Source organism: Lethenteron reissneri, chromosome 43 (genome assembly GCF_015708825.2).
Source record: "Lethenteron reissneri isolate LAM-NWPU_2019-01 chromosome 43, ASM1570882v1, whole genome shotgun sequence".
Taxonomy (NCBI): domain Eukaryota; kingdom Metazoa; phylum Chordata; class Hyperoartia; order Petromyzontiformes; family Petromyzontidae; genus Lethenteron; species Lethenteron reissneri.
Genome location: NC_083821.1, coordinates 12641565 through 12656659, shown reverse-complemented (window position 1 = coordinate 12656659; position 15095 = coordinate 12641565).

The window sequence follows — 15095 nt, the reverse complement described above, 5'->3', positions numbered from 1 at the left end:
CTCCCTAAAAACTTCTGCTACGAGACCACCCAGATTCTATGGTCTTCCTAAAATCCATAAAGGTACTCCACTCCGGCCTATCGTTTACACTATCAACTCACCTACCTACAAACTGGACCGTTTTCTGTCTGATACCTTGCTTCCATTCACTGGAAAGACTACCTCAGCAGTACATAACTCAACTCACTTGGTCTCTCTAATCAAGTGCATTTCGCTGTCCCCAGATTATTTTCTTGTCAGTTTTGATGTAGTTTCTGTTCACCAAGGTTCCTGTGCCTGACACCTTAGCAATAATTGAAGATTTAGTCCAACATGGACTGAATCCTGATATTCCTACTCTGGTTAGGCACTACCTTACCAACACTTACTTCACCTGGAATGGTACTTTCTACAAACAAAATAAAGGTACCCCCATGGGTTCCCCATTATCACCAGTGATAGTGAATGTTTACATGGAGAAATTTGAAACCGATGCCATCCAGACATCCACCCTTCGTCCTTCCTTGTAGAAGAGATATGTAGATGACACTTTCGTCAATTGGCCACATGGCCTGCCAGCATTGAACCAATTTCTCAACCACATTAATTCCATACACCCATCTATCAAATTCACCATGGAAGTGGAGAAGGATGGTAAGCTACCATTCCTGGAGGTTTTGTTTGAGAAGAGGCCTGAAGCCTCGTTGGGACACTCTGTCTACAGGAAAGCCACCCACACAGATTCCTATCTGAAACCTGATTCCCACCACCACCCGGCACAAAAGAATTCCCTCATCAAAACACTACACCATAGGGCCCACTGCATTTCCGACGAACACCACCTAGCCAGTGAACTGGAACATGTACACCAGGCCGTCAAGATAAATGGCTACTTGGACCACATTATTCGCAAAGCTGTTGCTCCAACCATGGAGAAACAACCCACTGAGATGCCGATCAAAACCATCACGTTACCATACATAGCAAGTGTTACCAAAAAGATTTCGAAAATCTTAAACAAACACAAGATCCAGGTCCGATTCAATACAGTACATACAATTTGTGATCTAATCCCATCTGTGAAGGATGTCATTACTGAAATGCAATATCCTAGAGTCTACAAACTAAGTTGCACCTGTGTTGGCTGTTACATTGGGGAAACAAAACAACATATCTCGGACCGTGTTTGCGACCACAAGGCAGATCTTAAACACGGCAGAACCAATACCTCCGCCATGGCTGACCATTGCTATAACGCTGTGGGGCTCTCATGATATTGTTTTTTCCGAGACCAAGATACTCTGCAAACCTTCGGGCTACTATTAAAGGTTTGTTCATGAAGCCATCAAAATATATAAACATAACTTCAACCGAGAAGATGGATGCAAATTGAGCAATCATTGGAAGGATGTTATTAACCAGGTGTAATAAAAGACTCTGTCAGGCGATGCTGGTCTCCGTTTGGCTTTTATTTAGGTTCTTTTCCGCACCCCCCACTGGCCTACTCTCGGACAACTGTCGTCTCGCGCGCGCCCCGCGCACGCTCCCTCTCGTGTGCCACGCACGCTCTCTCTCTCTCGCGTGCCACACATGCTCTCTCTCGCGTGCTCCGCACGCTCCTCCGTTAGCTCCTCTATTTCCGCACTCTGCACACCGCTGGCCGACGGCGTGCAGAGGTCCTTCGGCCACGTGGCCGATGGCGCGGATCTTTCCTTACCACCCAACGTGGCTCAGCCTCTTAACTTCCCCGACTGCCCCAATCTCTTCCGGGCTCCCACTTATATAAATTCCCCCCACGTGACCCTGACTCCTCCCCTTCCGGATCCTCAGATCCAGCCTTCCCATACTACCCCGCTGGCACCGCCCCCATTCACCTCGCCTCCCATTGGAGCCGAGGTGAATGGCGGCCCCTCCCACACGCCCCGCAGACCAGGCTCCGCCCCCCAATACCCCGGGCCGTGTGATTGGACCCGAGCCCAGCAACAACCCCATTTACGCTCGCATTACATGACCCCCCTCCCTGATGAAAAAGCCAGCCGTCCCGGCTGCAATAGGACAAAATAATGCGAGCGACAGCATCACAATCAGGAATCACCAGACACAACGGAGAGTATAACAACAACACAATTAATGAAAGGGAAGGGATTTGGAACGAGTGCGGGTCGTCCTTCACGAGAGGCGGCGCCCTCAAAGGTCGCAATCCCGACAGGGTTTTAGGAGCGGCGGAACCAGAACCATCTGCCGCTGGTGGAGGCCTGTCCGTCCCAGCACCCCGTTCCCCAGAGAGGTCTGTAGTCGGGGCCCCCTGCAACTACAACCACGGCGGGGTTGGAGGGGCAGTGGGGCCAAGTGTCCCCATCGCCGTGGTAGGCCCACCCGGTGCAGGAATCCCTGTGTCCGGCAGGATCACAGCCGGCCCGTCTACAGGAGGCACGACAGGCACGCTTGCAGGTTGAACAGGCAAAGCCAGTGGCACGTCGGACGCGACAGACACCGGCAAGGCAACGTTAGGAGATGATGCATCCACTCGAGGGGCCACGTAGGGTTTCAATCGGGACGTGTGAACGTACCAACGCCGCGATCCGACCCGAACGCGCACGGACAGCGGGCTAGGGACCTCAATAAGCACAACCGGCCCCTGCCAGGGTTTGTGCGACTTAGGGGAGGTCCCCACCGGTACCTGTGGGCAGTGGAGCCAGGCCATGTCCCCCACTCGCCAGGGGGACCCACAATGAGAGCGCCGGGAGCAACGTTCGTTCTGGGCCTGGGTCCTGGCCGTAGCCAATCGGGCCACCTCCCGCGCCTCCGCCATGCGTCGAGCAGCGTCACGAATATACTCGGGGAGGGGCTTAACAGGACCCCTCGTCCGCGTGCCAAGTTGCACTTCCGCCGGCGGCACATTCTCGAGGCCGTACATTGACACATGCGGCGCCATCCGGTAAGCGGAGAGCACCCCAGGGATATGCAAATCCCAATCGGCCTGCTTCCCGCTAACCGTATGACAGAGCATGGCCGACAGGGTCCGGTTCAACCGTTCAACCATCCCATCAGTTTGTGAATGGTAGGGAGACGTCCGAACCTTCTTAGTCCCCAGTCCGTCGCACACATCCCGCAATAGGTTGGAAGAAAAATTTCGCCCTTGGTCTGTAAGCAACCTTTCCGACACCCCCTTGTCCATCACATATCTGAACAGAAATGCCTCCGTGATAGACGCCGCCGACTGGTCGGGCAAGGGCCAGGTCATCGGCCAACGGGAAAGACATTCAACCCCGACCAACAAAAATGTGTTCCCACATATGGACGGGGGAAAGGGCCCCATAATATCCAATGCCACCAACTCGTTAACCCACGACACTTGTATCGACTGCACTGGGGGAACATACGGTTGCTTAGGCGGCTTCCGCCAGGCACAGTCGGAGCACGCCCGAACATGCCCGACGACATTAGTCGTCATGCCGTGCCAAAAAAAAATCCCGCTGTAACGTCAACAAGGTTTTCTGCACCCCGAGATGTAACAACTTCTCAGCGTGCAGAATCCGAATCAACTCATATCACAACGACGACGGCACAACAAGACACCAGCGATCTTGCAAGCCTTCCCTCCACATTAACAAGCCATCATGGAGAGTCGCTCCTGGCGTCCCATCGGACGACAGATATCCCCTCTCCTTTGCAGCCCGACTCCGTAAGGCCCCCAGTGAATCATCGAGCAATTGCTCTTGAATCCACACGGAACGCGGAAAATTCAAAACCCCGTCGGCCGGTTCCGGACACGTGGAAGCCCCAGGCATCTCCACAGCGGACACGACAGGACGCGGGGGCTGTGGAACCCGCGTGCACCTATTCGTGCCAGAGGCACAGGCGCAGGGGGATCCCTGCGGCAATAGGGAGAGCGTGTCCGCGTTTGCGTGACGCGACCCCTTACAATATTGAATCTCAAACGAAAATTTCTGCAAAGTTTCCAACCATCGCGCCAATTGGCCAGACGGTTGGTCAACTTTCAGGGAATATTGTAGAGCCATACAAATACGGCCGGTATTGACGGACAAAATGCACTATAGCCAACAGTTCCCGGCGGGTAACGCAGTAGCGAGTCTCTGCCGGAGATAAAACGCGGCTCCCGTAAGCCACCACGCGCTCAACGCCACCCTTAAACTGTGATAGGACGGCCCCAATCCCCGTGTCACTAGCGTCAGTATCCAGAATAAAAGGCAGAGTGAAATCAGGGTAGTCCAGCGTCGGTGCTGACGCCAAGCGATTGCGTAGGCCATGAAACGCCGCCTCCTCCGCCGGCCCCCAGCTGCACCTCTAGTTCTTTGCCGTAGAGAGGTGCAACGGCCTAGCGATCGTGGCAAAATTTGGAACGAACCTGCGATAATAGGAAGCGAACCCGACAAAATGACGCACGTCACCCACCGTAGCCGGAATCGGCCAGTCCCGGACGCACGCCGTTTTCTCCGGGTCTGTGGCCACACCGTCAAAGCTGACTATGTGGCCCAAATAGCGCACGGATCATTGCAAAAGGTAACAATTTTGGGCTTAAATTTCAAATTGGCGGAATGCACCTTAGCCAAAACAGCATCCAATCTCTGAAGATGCTCCTCAAATGTACGGCTGAACAAATAACATCATCCAAATATATCAAGCACGTGTCCCACTGCAGACTGGTCAACACGAGTTCCATCAACCTCTGGAACGTAGCACGGGCAGCGTTCAACCCCATAGGAAGACAATTAAACTGAAACAGGCCCTGCGGCGTACGGAAAGCCGTCTTTTCCTTCGAGGACTCATCCAGGGGGAGCTGCCAGAACCCCGAAGAGGGGTCAAGAGTGGAAAAGAATTTCGCCCCAGACAAGGCATTGAGGGAATCATCCATACGCGGCAGGGGGTAAACGTCCGCAACCGACACCTTGTTTAACTTCCAAAAATCGACACTAAACCGTAATGTACCATCCTTTTTCTTTACCAGAACCACCGGAGCGCTCCACGGGCTGTTGGACGGAGAGATAATGTCAGCGGCTAGCATATCATCCACCGCGCCGCGTATATGATCCCTCTCCGCCGGGCTCAACCGATGTGGATTCATCCGAATGGGAGCAGCATCCCTGGTATCAGTATGGTGGGAGAGCAACGAGGTGCTTCCCAGATCGAAATCGTCTTTACTAAATATATCAGAATATTTATCCAACAGTGCGCAAAGCGCGGACCGCTGGTCCATAGTCAAGGACACGTTTTCTTGGCACAACCCGGCGATCCATCGATCGTCCTGCGCCATCGAGGCCGAAACCCCCCCTACGAGGCCCCGGTGGGCCGGATCGTCATGGGCCGTGAAGGCGGTCGTAGCATGTGCCAAAACCGTTCCAGCCGGCACGACGACATTGTCCGCGCCTACATTCAACACTTGCAAAAACGGAGGCTGACCCGGCCGAACAATCGTTCGTGCCATGACCAACGCCAGGCCATCCGAAACCGCATTGGACGGCGACAACAACACCCCCACCGCCCCCTCGACCCCAGGCACGGGCCTCCGATAATGCAGTGGGATAAGCATCTGCGAGCCAGGTGGAATGTCAACCGAAACATCGGATAGCGCCTGCACCTGACGGTCCGGAGCGGACTGTCCCCACGGCGACGGCAAAAATAATCTTCTGGCCCGCCGGTAACTCAATACAATTCTGATCAACCCTTATCTGAATGGGCATCTTTGCCAGGAAATCGGTCCCCAACAAACACGGCACAGCGAGGGACCTTGGAGATTAACACCGTCCCCGAAACTGACACACCCCCAACCGAAATACGCGCCTCCACCTGACCAATGATGCCCATACTCCCTCCGTTCACCGCAACACATGAATCGTAAACCGGTCGTACCCGCGACGGCGGAATGGACAAGAGATGGAATATCACGTCCGAGATGATAGTTGCGGACGCGCCCGAATCTATCAAAATCCGCACGTCGACCCCCTGTATCGAACCTGGCACGGTCGACGACCCAGTAGCGGCTGCGACCACCCTCCGTGCCAATTTCTGCCACTGTCAGCGAGCGACGCGGATCCCTTAGAGTTCCCCCGTTAGAACAGGCCCCCGGAAGGCATACCGACGGTGATGCATGAGATGACAGGCCTTGCCAGGTGTCTGATGCATTCCGACTTGCCTGACACGGTTGACTCTCTGGCGTTGACGTCGCGTCCTTGGCCGGGGACTCCGGCTGAAGAGGCGGGCGAGGGCGACTCCGACAGTCCCGCGCGAAGTGTCCAAGACGCCCGCAGTGGTAACACGACGAGTCGGCCCGCCGCCCGACTCCCCCCCCGTCTCGACGATCCCTCAGCGGCGGGCCGGAGCGCGACTCCGCTCCCCCTCGAGGAACCCACTGGGCCGCTGCAGCAGAGAGATCGCCAGGCCCCCTCTCGTCCGGCACAAAGACGGCCTTTGACAGAGTCTACCCGGCGGCGCCTCCCTCCACGGTCGGGCTCCCCGTACAGGCGGTCACCTGTGCCCAATGGCGCAAGTTGAACTGCGCATCAAGGCACTTGGCTGCCATCCGGGAGGTCAGCTGCTCATGGCCACATATCGGCATCGAAATGCCCAAGTCCTTGGACAGCTCCAACATCTTACCCAGTATCAAGGGCTCCAACAAGTCGGGCTCCGTCTCTGGATACGCGGCCATGGCCAGCTCAAGCACAGCGCCCCGGAAAGCCACAGGCGATTCCTCGGGTGCCCATTGCCACTGGACGAATCTGCGGTGTGCATCGTCCGGAGGCTCGTATGCTTCTGCCATCTCTTCGAACGCCCCTTTCAGCGTCGCTTACTTCGCGGCCTTGATGGAGCGGAAGAATTTCAAAGACTTGTCGTCCAGGAGCGTTGGCAGAACTTCCAAGGCCTCCGCATCCGTCCACTTGGCGCCACGCAAATGCGCTCTAATCTCCTCCAATTGAGAATGCTTTAATCGTTGTCAGGCGATGGCTGCGAGTCCCCGAGCTGCTGTCTTCCGATGCAGGCGTCTTCTGCTGCGGCGACAAGATGGCATCTTCCTGCCGTGGCAGCGACAAGATGGCGGCTTCCCGCCCCGGCGGCGACAAGATGGTGGCTTCCCGCCGTTCGTCCGCGACCACACCCAAGATGGTGGCGTCCTGCCACGTGTCGGAGGGCGGGAAGCGTCGCAGAGGCCCCAATGACGGACGGCTCGGCCCCACCCAAAGGCTCCCCGCCTGAAGGCCCGCCGCGTGGCCGATCCGGCATCGTCGCTGGCGCGACCAGGGTGACTAAATCCAGCAGAACGGCCCGCAGCGAATCAAGCTGGACTGCCACGTGTCGCCAGCCGTCCTGGGCGCCCGTCGACACAGACGGCCCGGCCGCCCCGACGATCTTGTACTCCTGTCGTGTCGCTCGCCGCCACTTCGCCCACGCCTTCCATTGTCGGGACCACCACCGCCGGAGGAAGGTCCTCTTCGTCTTTGGAAGATGGTGCAGGTATATTCTTTTTCTTGAGATGTTTTGACATCTCTCCATTTGTCTTTTATTTAGGTTCTTCTCTGCACCCCCCACTGGCCTCCTCTCGGACCAGTGTCATCTCGCACACGCCCCGCGCACACTCCCTCTCGCGTGCCACGCACGCTCTCTCTCTCTCGCGTGCCCCGCACGCTCCTCTGTTAGCTCCTCTATTCCCGCACTCTGCACACCGCTGGCCGATGGCGTGCAGAGGTCCTTCGGCCACGTGGCCGATGGCGCGGATCTTTCCTCACCACCCAATGTGGCTCAGCCTAACTTCCCCGACTGCCCCGATCTCTTCCGGGCTCCCACTTATATAAATTCCACCCACGTGACCCTGACTCCTCCCCTTCCGGATCCTCAGATCCAGCCTTCCCATACTACCCCGCTGGCTCCGCCCCCATTCACCTCGCCTCCCATTGGAGCTGAGGTGAATGGCGGCCCCTCCCACACGCCCCGCAGACCAGGCTCCGCCCCCCAATACCCCGGGCCGTGTGATTGGACCCGAGCCCAGCAACAACCCCATTTACGCTCGCATTACATGACCCCCCTCCCTGATGAAAAAGCCAGCCGTCCCGGCTGCAATAGGACAAAATAATGCGAGCGACAGCATCACAATCAGGAATCACCAGACACAACAGAGAGTATAACAACAACACAATTAATGAAAGGGAAGGGATTTGGAACGAGTGCGGGTCGTCCTTCACGAGAGGCGGCGCCCTCAAAGGTCGCAGTCCCGACAGGGTTTTAGGAGCGGCGGAACCAGAACCATCTGCCGCTGGTGGAGGCCTGTCCGTCCCAGCACCCCGTTCCCCAGAGAGGTCTGTAGTCGGGGCCCCCTGCAACTACAACCACGGCGGGGTTGGAGGGGCAGTGGGGCCAAGTGTCCCCATCGCCGTGGTAGGCCCGCCCGGTGCAGGAATCCCTGTGTCCGGCAGGATCACAGCCGGCCCGTCTACAGGAGGCACGACAGGCGCGCTTGCAGGTTGAACAGGCAAAGTCAGTGGCACGTCGGACGCGACAGACACCGGCAAGGCAACGTTAGGAGATGATGCATCCACTCGCGGGGCCACGTAGGGTTTCAATCGGGACGTGTGAACGTACCAACGCCGCGATCCGACCCGAACGCGTGCGGACTGCGGGCTAGGGACCTCAATAAGCACAACCGGCCCCTGCCAGGGTTTGTGCAACTTAGGGGAGGTCCCCACCGGTACCTGTGGGCAGTGGAGCCAGGCCATGTCCCCCACTCGCCAGGGGGACCCACAATGAGAGCGCCGGGAGCAACGTTCGATCTGGGCCTGGGTCCTGGCCGTAGCCAATCGGGCCACCTCCCGCGCCTCCGCCATGCGTCGAGCGGCGTCACGAATATACTCGGGGAGGGGCTTAACAGGACCCCTCGTCCGCGTGCCAAGTTGCACTTCCGCCGGCAGCACATTCTCGAGGCCGTACATTGACACATGCGGCGCCATCCGGTAAGCGGAGAGCACCCCAGGGATATGCAAATCCCAATCGGCCTGCTTCCCGCAAACCGTATGACAGAGCATGGCCGACAGGGTCCGGTTCAACCGTTCAACCATCCCATCAGTTTGTGAATGGTAGGGAGACGTCCGAACCTTCTTAGTCCCCAGTCCGTCGCACACATCCTGCAATAGGTTGGAAGAAAAATTTCGCCCTTGGTCTGTAAGCAACCTTTCCGGCACCCCCTTGTCCATCACATATCTGAACAGAAATGCCTCCGTGATAGACGCCGCCGACTGGTCGGGCAAGGGCCAGGTCATCGGCCAACGGGAAAGACATTCAACCCCGACCAACAAAAATGTGTTCCCCCAAGTGGACGGGGGAAAGGGCCCCATAATATCCAATGCCACCAACTCGTTAACCCACGACACTTGTATCGACTGCACTGGGGGAACATACGGTTGCTTAGGCGGCTTCCGCCGGGCACAGTCGGAGCACGCCCGAACATGCCCGACGACATCAGTCGTCATGCCGTGCCAAAAATAATCCCGCTGTAACGTCAACAAGGTTTTCTGCACCCCGAGATGTAACAACTTCTCAGCGTGCAGAATCCGAATCAACTCACATCACAACGACGACGGCACAACAAGACACCAGCGATCGTGCAAGCCTTCCCTCCACATTAACAAGCCATCATGGAGAGTCGCTCCTGGCGTCCCATCGGACGATGGATATCCCCTCTCCTTTGCAGCCCGACTCCGTAAGGCCCCCAGTGAATCATCGAGCAATTGCTCTTGAATCCACACGGAATGCGGAAAATTCAAAACCCCGTCGGCCGGTTCCGGACACGTGGAAGCCCCAGGCATCTCCACAGCGGACACGACAGAACGCAGGGGCTGTGGAACCCGCGTGCACCTATTCGTACCAGAGGCACAGGCGCAGGGGGATCCCTGCGGCAATAGGGAGAGCGTGTCCGCGTTTGCGTGACGCGACCCCTTACGATATTGAATCTCAAACGAAAATTTCTGCAAAGTTTCCAACCATCGCGCCAATTGGCCAGACGGTTGGTCAACTTTCAGGGAATATTGTAGAGCCATACAAATACGGCCGGTATTGACGGACAAAATGCACTATAGCCAACAGTTCCCGGCGGGTAACGCAGTAGCGAGTCTCTGCCGGAGATAAAACGCGGCTCCCGTAAGCCACCACGCGCTCAACGCCACCCTTAAACTGCGATAGGACGGCCCCAATCCCCGTGTCACTAGCGTCAGTATCCAGAATAAAAGGCAGAGTGAAATCAGGGTAGTCCAGCGTCGGTGCTGACGCCAAGCGATTGCGTAGGCCATGAAACGCCGCCTCCTCCGCCGGCCCCCAGCTGCACCTCTAGTTCTTTGCCGTAGAGAGGTGCAACGGCCTAGCGATCGTGGCAAATTTTGGAACGAACCTGCGATAATAGGAAGCGAACCCGACAAAACGACGCACGTCACCCACCGTAGTCGGAATCGGCCAGTCCCGGACGCACGCCGTTTTCTCCGGGTCTGTGGCCACACCGTCAAAGCTGACTATGTGGCCCAAATAGCGCACGGATCATTGCAAAAGGTGACAATTTTGGGCTTAAATTTCAAATTGGCGGAATGCACCTTAGCCAAAACAGCATCCAATCTCTGAAAATGCTCCTCAAATGTACGGCTGAACACAATAACATCATCCAAATATATCAAGCACGTGTCCCACTGCAGACTGGTCAACACGAGTTCCATCAACCTCTGGAACGTAGCACGGGCAGCGTTCAACCCCATAGGAAGACAATTAAACTGAAACAGGCCCTGCGGCGTACGGAAAGCCGTCTTTTCCTTCGAGGACTCGTCCAGGGGGAGCTGCCAGAACCCCGAAGAGGGGTCAAGAGTGGAAAAGAATTTCGCCCCAGACAAGGCATTGAGGGAATCATCCATACGCGGCAGGGGGTAAACGTCCGCAACCGACACCTTGTTTAACTTCCAAAAATCGACACTAAACCGTAATTTACCATCCTTTTTCTTTACCAGAACCACCGGAGTGCTCCACGGGCTGTTGGACGGAGAGATAATGTCAGCGGCTAGCATATCATCCATCGCGCCGCGTATATGATCCCTCTCCGCCGGGCTCAACCGATGTGGATTCATCCGAATGGGAGCAGCATCCCTGGTATCAGTATGGTGGGAGAGCAACGAGGTGCTTCCCAGATCGAAATCGTCTTTACTAAAGACATCAGAATATTTATCCAACAGTGCGCAAAGCGCGGACCGCTGGTCCATAGTCAAGGACACGTTTTCTTGGCACAACCCGGCGATCCATCGATCGTCCTGCGCCATCGAGGCCGAAACCCCCCCTACGAGGCCCCGGTGTGCCGGATCGTCATGGGCCGTGAAGGCGGTCGTAGCATGTGCCAAAACCGTTCCAGCCGGCACGACGACATTGTCCGCGCCTACATTCAACACTTGCAAAAACGGAGGCTGACCCGGCCGAACAATCGTTCGTGCCATGACCAGCGCCAGGCCATCCGAAACCGCATTGGACGGCGACAACAACACCCCCACCGCCCCCTCGACCCCAGGCACGGGCCTCCGATAATGCAGTGGGATAAGCATCTGCGAGCCAGGTGGAATGTCAACCGAAACATCGGATAGCGCCTGCACCTGACGGTCCGGAGCGGACTGTCCCCACGGCGACGGCAAAAATAATCTTCTGGCCCGCCGGTAACTCAATACAATTCTGATCAACCCTTATCTGAATGGGCATCTTTGCCAGGAAATCGGTCCCCAACAAACACGGCACAGCGAGGGACCTTGGAGATTAACACCGTCCCCGAAACTGACACACCCCCAACCGAAATACGCGCCTCCACCTGACCAATGATGCCCATACTCCCTCCGTTCACCGCAACACATGAATCGTAAACCGGTCGTACCCGCGACGGCGGAATGGACAGGAGATGGAATATCACGTCCGAGATGATAGTTGCGGACGTGCCCGAATCTATCAAAATCCGCACGTCGACCCCCTGTATCGAACCTGGCACGGTCGACGACCCAGTAGTGGCTGCGACCACCCTCCGTACCAATTTCTGCCACTGTCAGCGAGCGACGCGGATCCCTTAGAGTTCCCCCGTTAGAACAGGCCCCCGGAACGCATACCGACGGTGATGCATGAGATGACAGGCCTTGCCAGGTGTCTGATGCATTCCGACTTGCCTGACACGGTTGACTCTCTGGCGTTGACGTCGCGTCCTTGGCCGGGGACTCCGGCTGAAGAGGCGGGCGAGGGCGACTCCGACAGTCCCGCGCGAAGTGTCCAAGACGCCCGCAGTGGTAACACGACGAGTCGGCCCGCCGCCCGACTCCCCCCCCGTCTCGACGATCCCTCAGCGGCGGGCCGGAGCGCGACTCCGCTCCCCCTCGAGGAACCCACTGGGCCGCTGCAGCAGAGAGATCGCCAGGCCCCCTCTCGTCCGGCACAAAGACGGCCTTTGACAGAGTCTACCCAGCGGCGCCTCCCTCCACGGTCGGGCTCCCCGTACAGGCGGTCACCTGTGCCCAATGGCGCAAGTTGAACTGCGCATCAAGGCACTTGGCTGCCATCCGGGAGGTCAGCTGCTCATGGCCACATATCGGCATCGAAATGCCCAAGTCCTTGGACAGCTCCAACATCTTACCCAGTATCAAGGGCTCCAACAAGTCGGGCTCCGTCTCTGGATACGCGGCCATGGCCAGCTCAAGCACAGCGCCCCGGAAAGCCACAGGCGATTCCTCGGGTGCCCATTGCCACTGGACGAATCTGCGGTGTGCATCGTCCGGAGGCTCGTACGCTTCTGCCATCTCTTCGAACGCCCCTTTCAGCGTCGCTTTCTTCGCGGCCTTGATGGAGCGGAAGAATTTCAAAGACTTGTCGTCCAGGAGCGTTGGCAGAACTTCCAAGGCCTCCGCATCCGTCCACTTGGCGCCACGCAAATGCGCTCTAATCTCCTCCAATTGAGAATGCTTTAATCGTTGTCAGGCGATGGCTGCGAGTCCCCGAGCTGCTGTCTTCCGATGCAGGCGTCTTCTGCTGCGGCGACAAGATGGCATCTTCCTGCCGTGGCAGCGACAAGATGGCGGCTTCCCGCCCCGGCGGCGACAAGATGGTGGCTTCCCGCCGTTCATCCGTGACCACACCCAAGATGGTGGCGTCCTGCAACGTGTCGGAGGGCGGGAAGCGTCGCAGAGGCCCCAATGACGGACGGCTCGGCCCCACCCGAAGGCTCCCCGCCTGAAGGCCTGCCGCGTGGCCGATCCGGCATCGTCGCTGGCGCGACCAGGGTGACTAAATCCAGCAGAACGGCCCGCAGCGAATCAAGCTGGACTGCCACGTGTCGCCAGCCGTCCTCGGCGCCCGTCGACACAGACGGCCCGGCCGCCCCGACGATCTTGTACTCCTGTCGTGTCGCTCGCCGCCACTTCGCCCACGCCTTCCATTGTCGGGACCACCACCGCCGGAGGAAGGTCCTCTTTGTCTTCGGAAGATGGTGCAGGTATATTCTTTTTCTTGAGATGTTTTGACATCTCTCCGTTTGTCTTTTATTTAGGTTCTTCTCTGCACCCCCCACTGGCCTCCTCTCGGACCAGTGTCATCTCGCACACGCCCCGCGCACACTCCCTCTCGCGTGCCACGCACGCTCTCTCTCTCGCGTGCCCCGCACGCTCCTCTGTTAGCTCCTCTATTCCCGCACTCCGCACACCGCTGGCCGATGGCGTGCAGAGGTCCTTCGGCCACGTGGCCGATGGCGCGGATCTTTCCTCACCACCCAACGTGGCTCAGCCTCTTAACTTCCCCGACTGCTCCGATCTCTTCCGGGCTCCCACTTATATACATTCCCCCCACGTGACCCTGACTCCTCCCCTTCCGGATCCTCAGATCCGGCCTTCCCATACTACCCCGCTGGCTCCGCCCCCATTCACTTCGCCTCCCATTGGAGCCGAGGTGAACGGTGGCCCCTCCCACACGCCCCGCAGACCAGGCTCCGCCCCCCAATACCCAGGGCCGTGTGATTGGACCCGATCCCAGCAACAACCCCATTTACGCTCGCATTCGGCATTTTGCCTTGCTCCTAATCCCTCTAGCAGCGCTCCACTTTCCCCTACCCCACATCCCCCCGCTATATATCTCCTCCCTGGCTCCTCCCCCCTCTCTTACCTATATAGCCTCTTGTCACGACAGCCCTTTTGCCCACTTCAGCAATTATTTCTTGCTGTGGTAGTCCCACCTGATGACGGACGCTTGTGTTGCGCCCGAAACGTCGCGATTTAATTTATTTCATATCTACATGACTTTACCGAAAGAACCAAAGGGTATCATGAACTGGGTTGTACCACATAAAACTGACGAAACATCCACATCTTCTCATCACTAACCACATTCACACCACTCTCTAATATCACACCACACTTTCAACACTCATCAGTCTAGACATATACTTAAGTGTAGTGTTGTAAAGGACTGACTTCTAAACTTCTTTATGGCACACAGTTTATTGTCTTAATACAGACCCTATCACACAAAGGGGTATATGGTCCCCTCACCCGTTACCCTGAGGAGGTACAGCCTCTGGACCTTGTACAGCTCCACACTCACGCTTAGCTCCTATTCTGAGGTACAGCCTCCGGACTTTGCAGGCTATCTAATCTCCCTGCTATCCCAGCATCCTCTGGCTGGACCTAGGGGATCTCTCCCCAACCACTGGTTACACTGAGCCCTAGCCCTGATAAGGGCTGGAGGGCTTGGTCCAGGGTCCTAGATGTCTTCGGCCGACTTGGGTCTTCGTGTAGCAGAACTGGCCAAGAGCTCTCAGCGCTCTGGCTTTTATACCTGTTCGTGGCCGGGTTGTCCAATCCCCAGCCACCTTGTGGAACCCTCCGATTGGTCCTTCCCAATCTGGTGTTTGGATCCTACCTCACCCCATTTGACCCTGACCGTTTGAGCGGGAAAAACCTTGTTTACGATCCGCTCTCTCACAACTTGCGAACAAGTGAGTAGTTATCACCACTACAGAAGTATAATTTGAACGAAATTATTTATTAGTATGCTATTGACGCTTGTAACGATTACGTTCCTTGCAGCTCCCCCGACATGTAAACAGACTAGCCAGCTGACCGAGG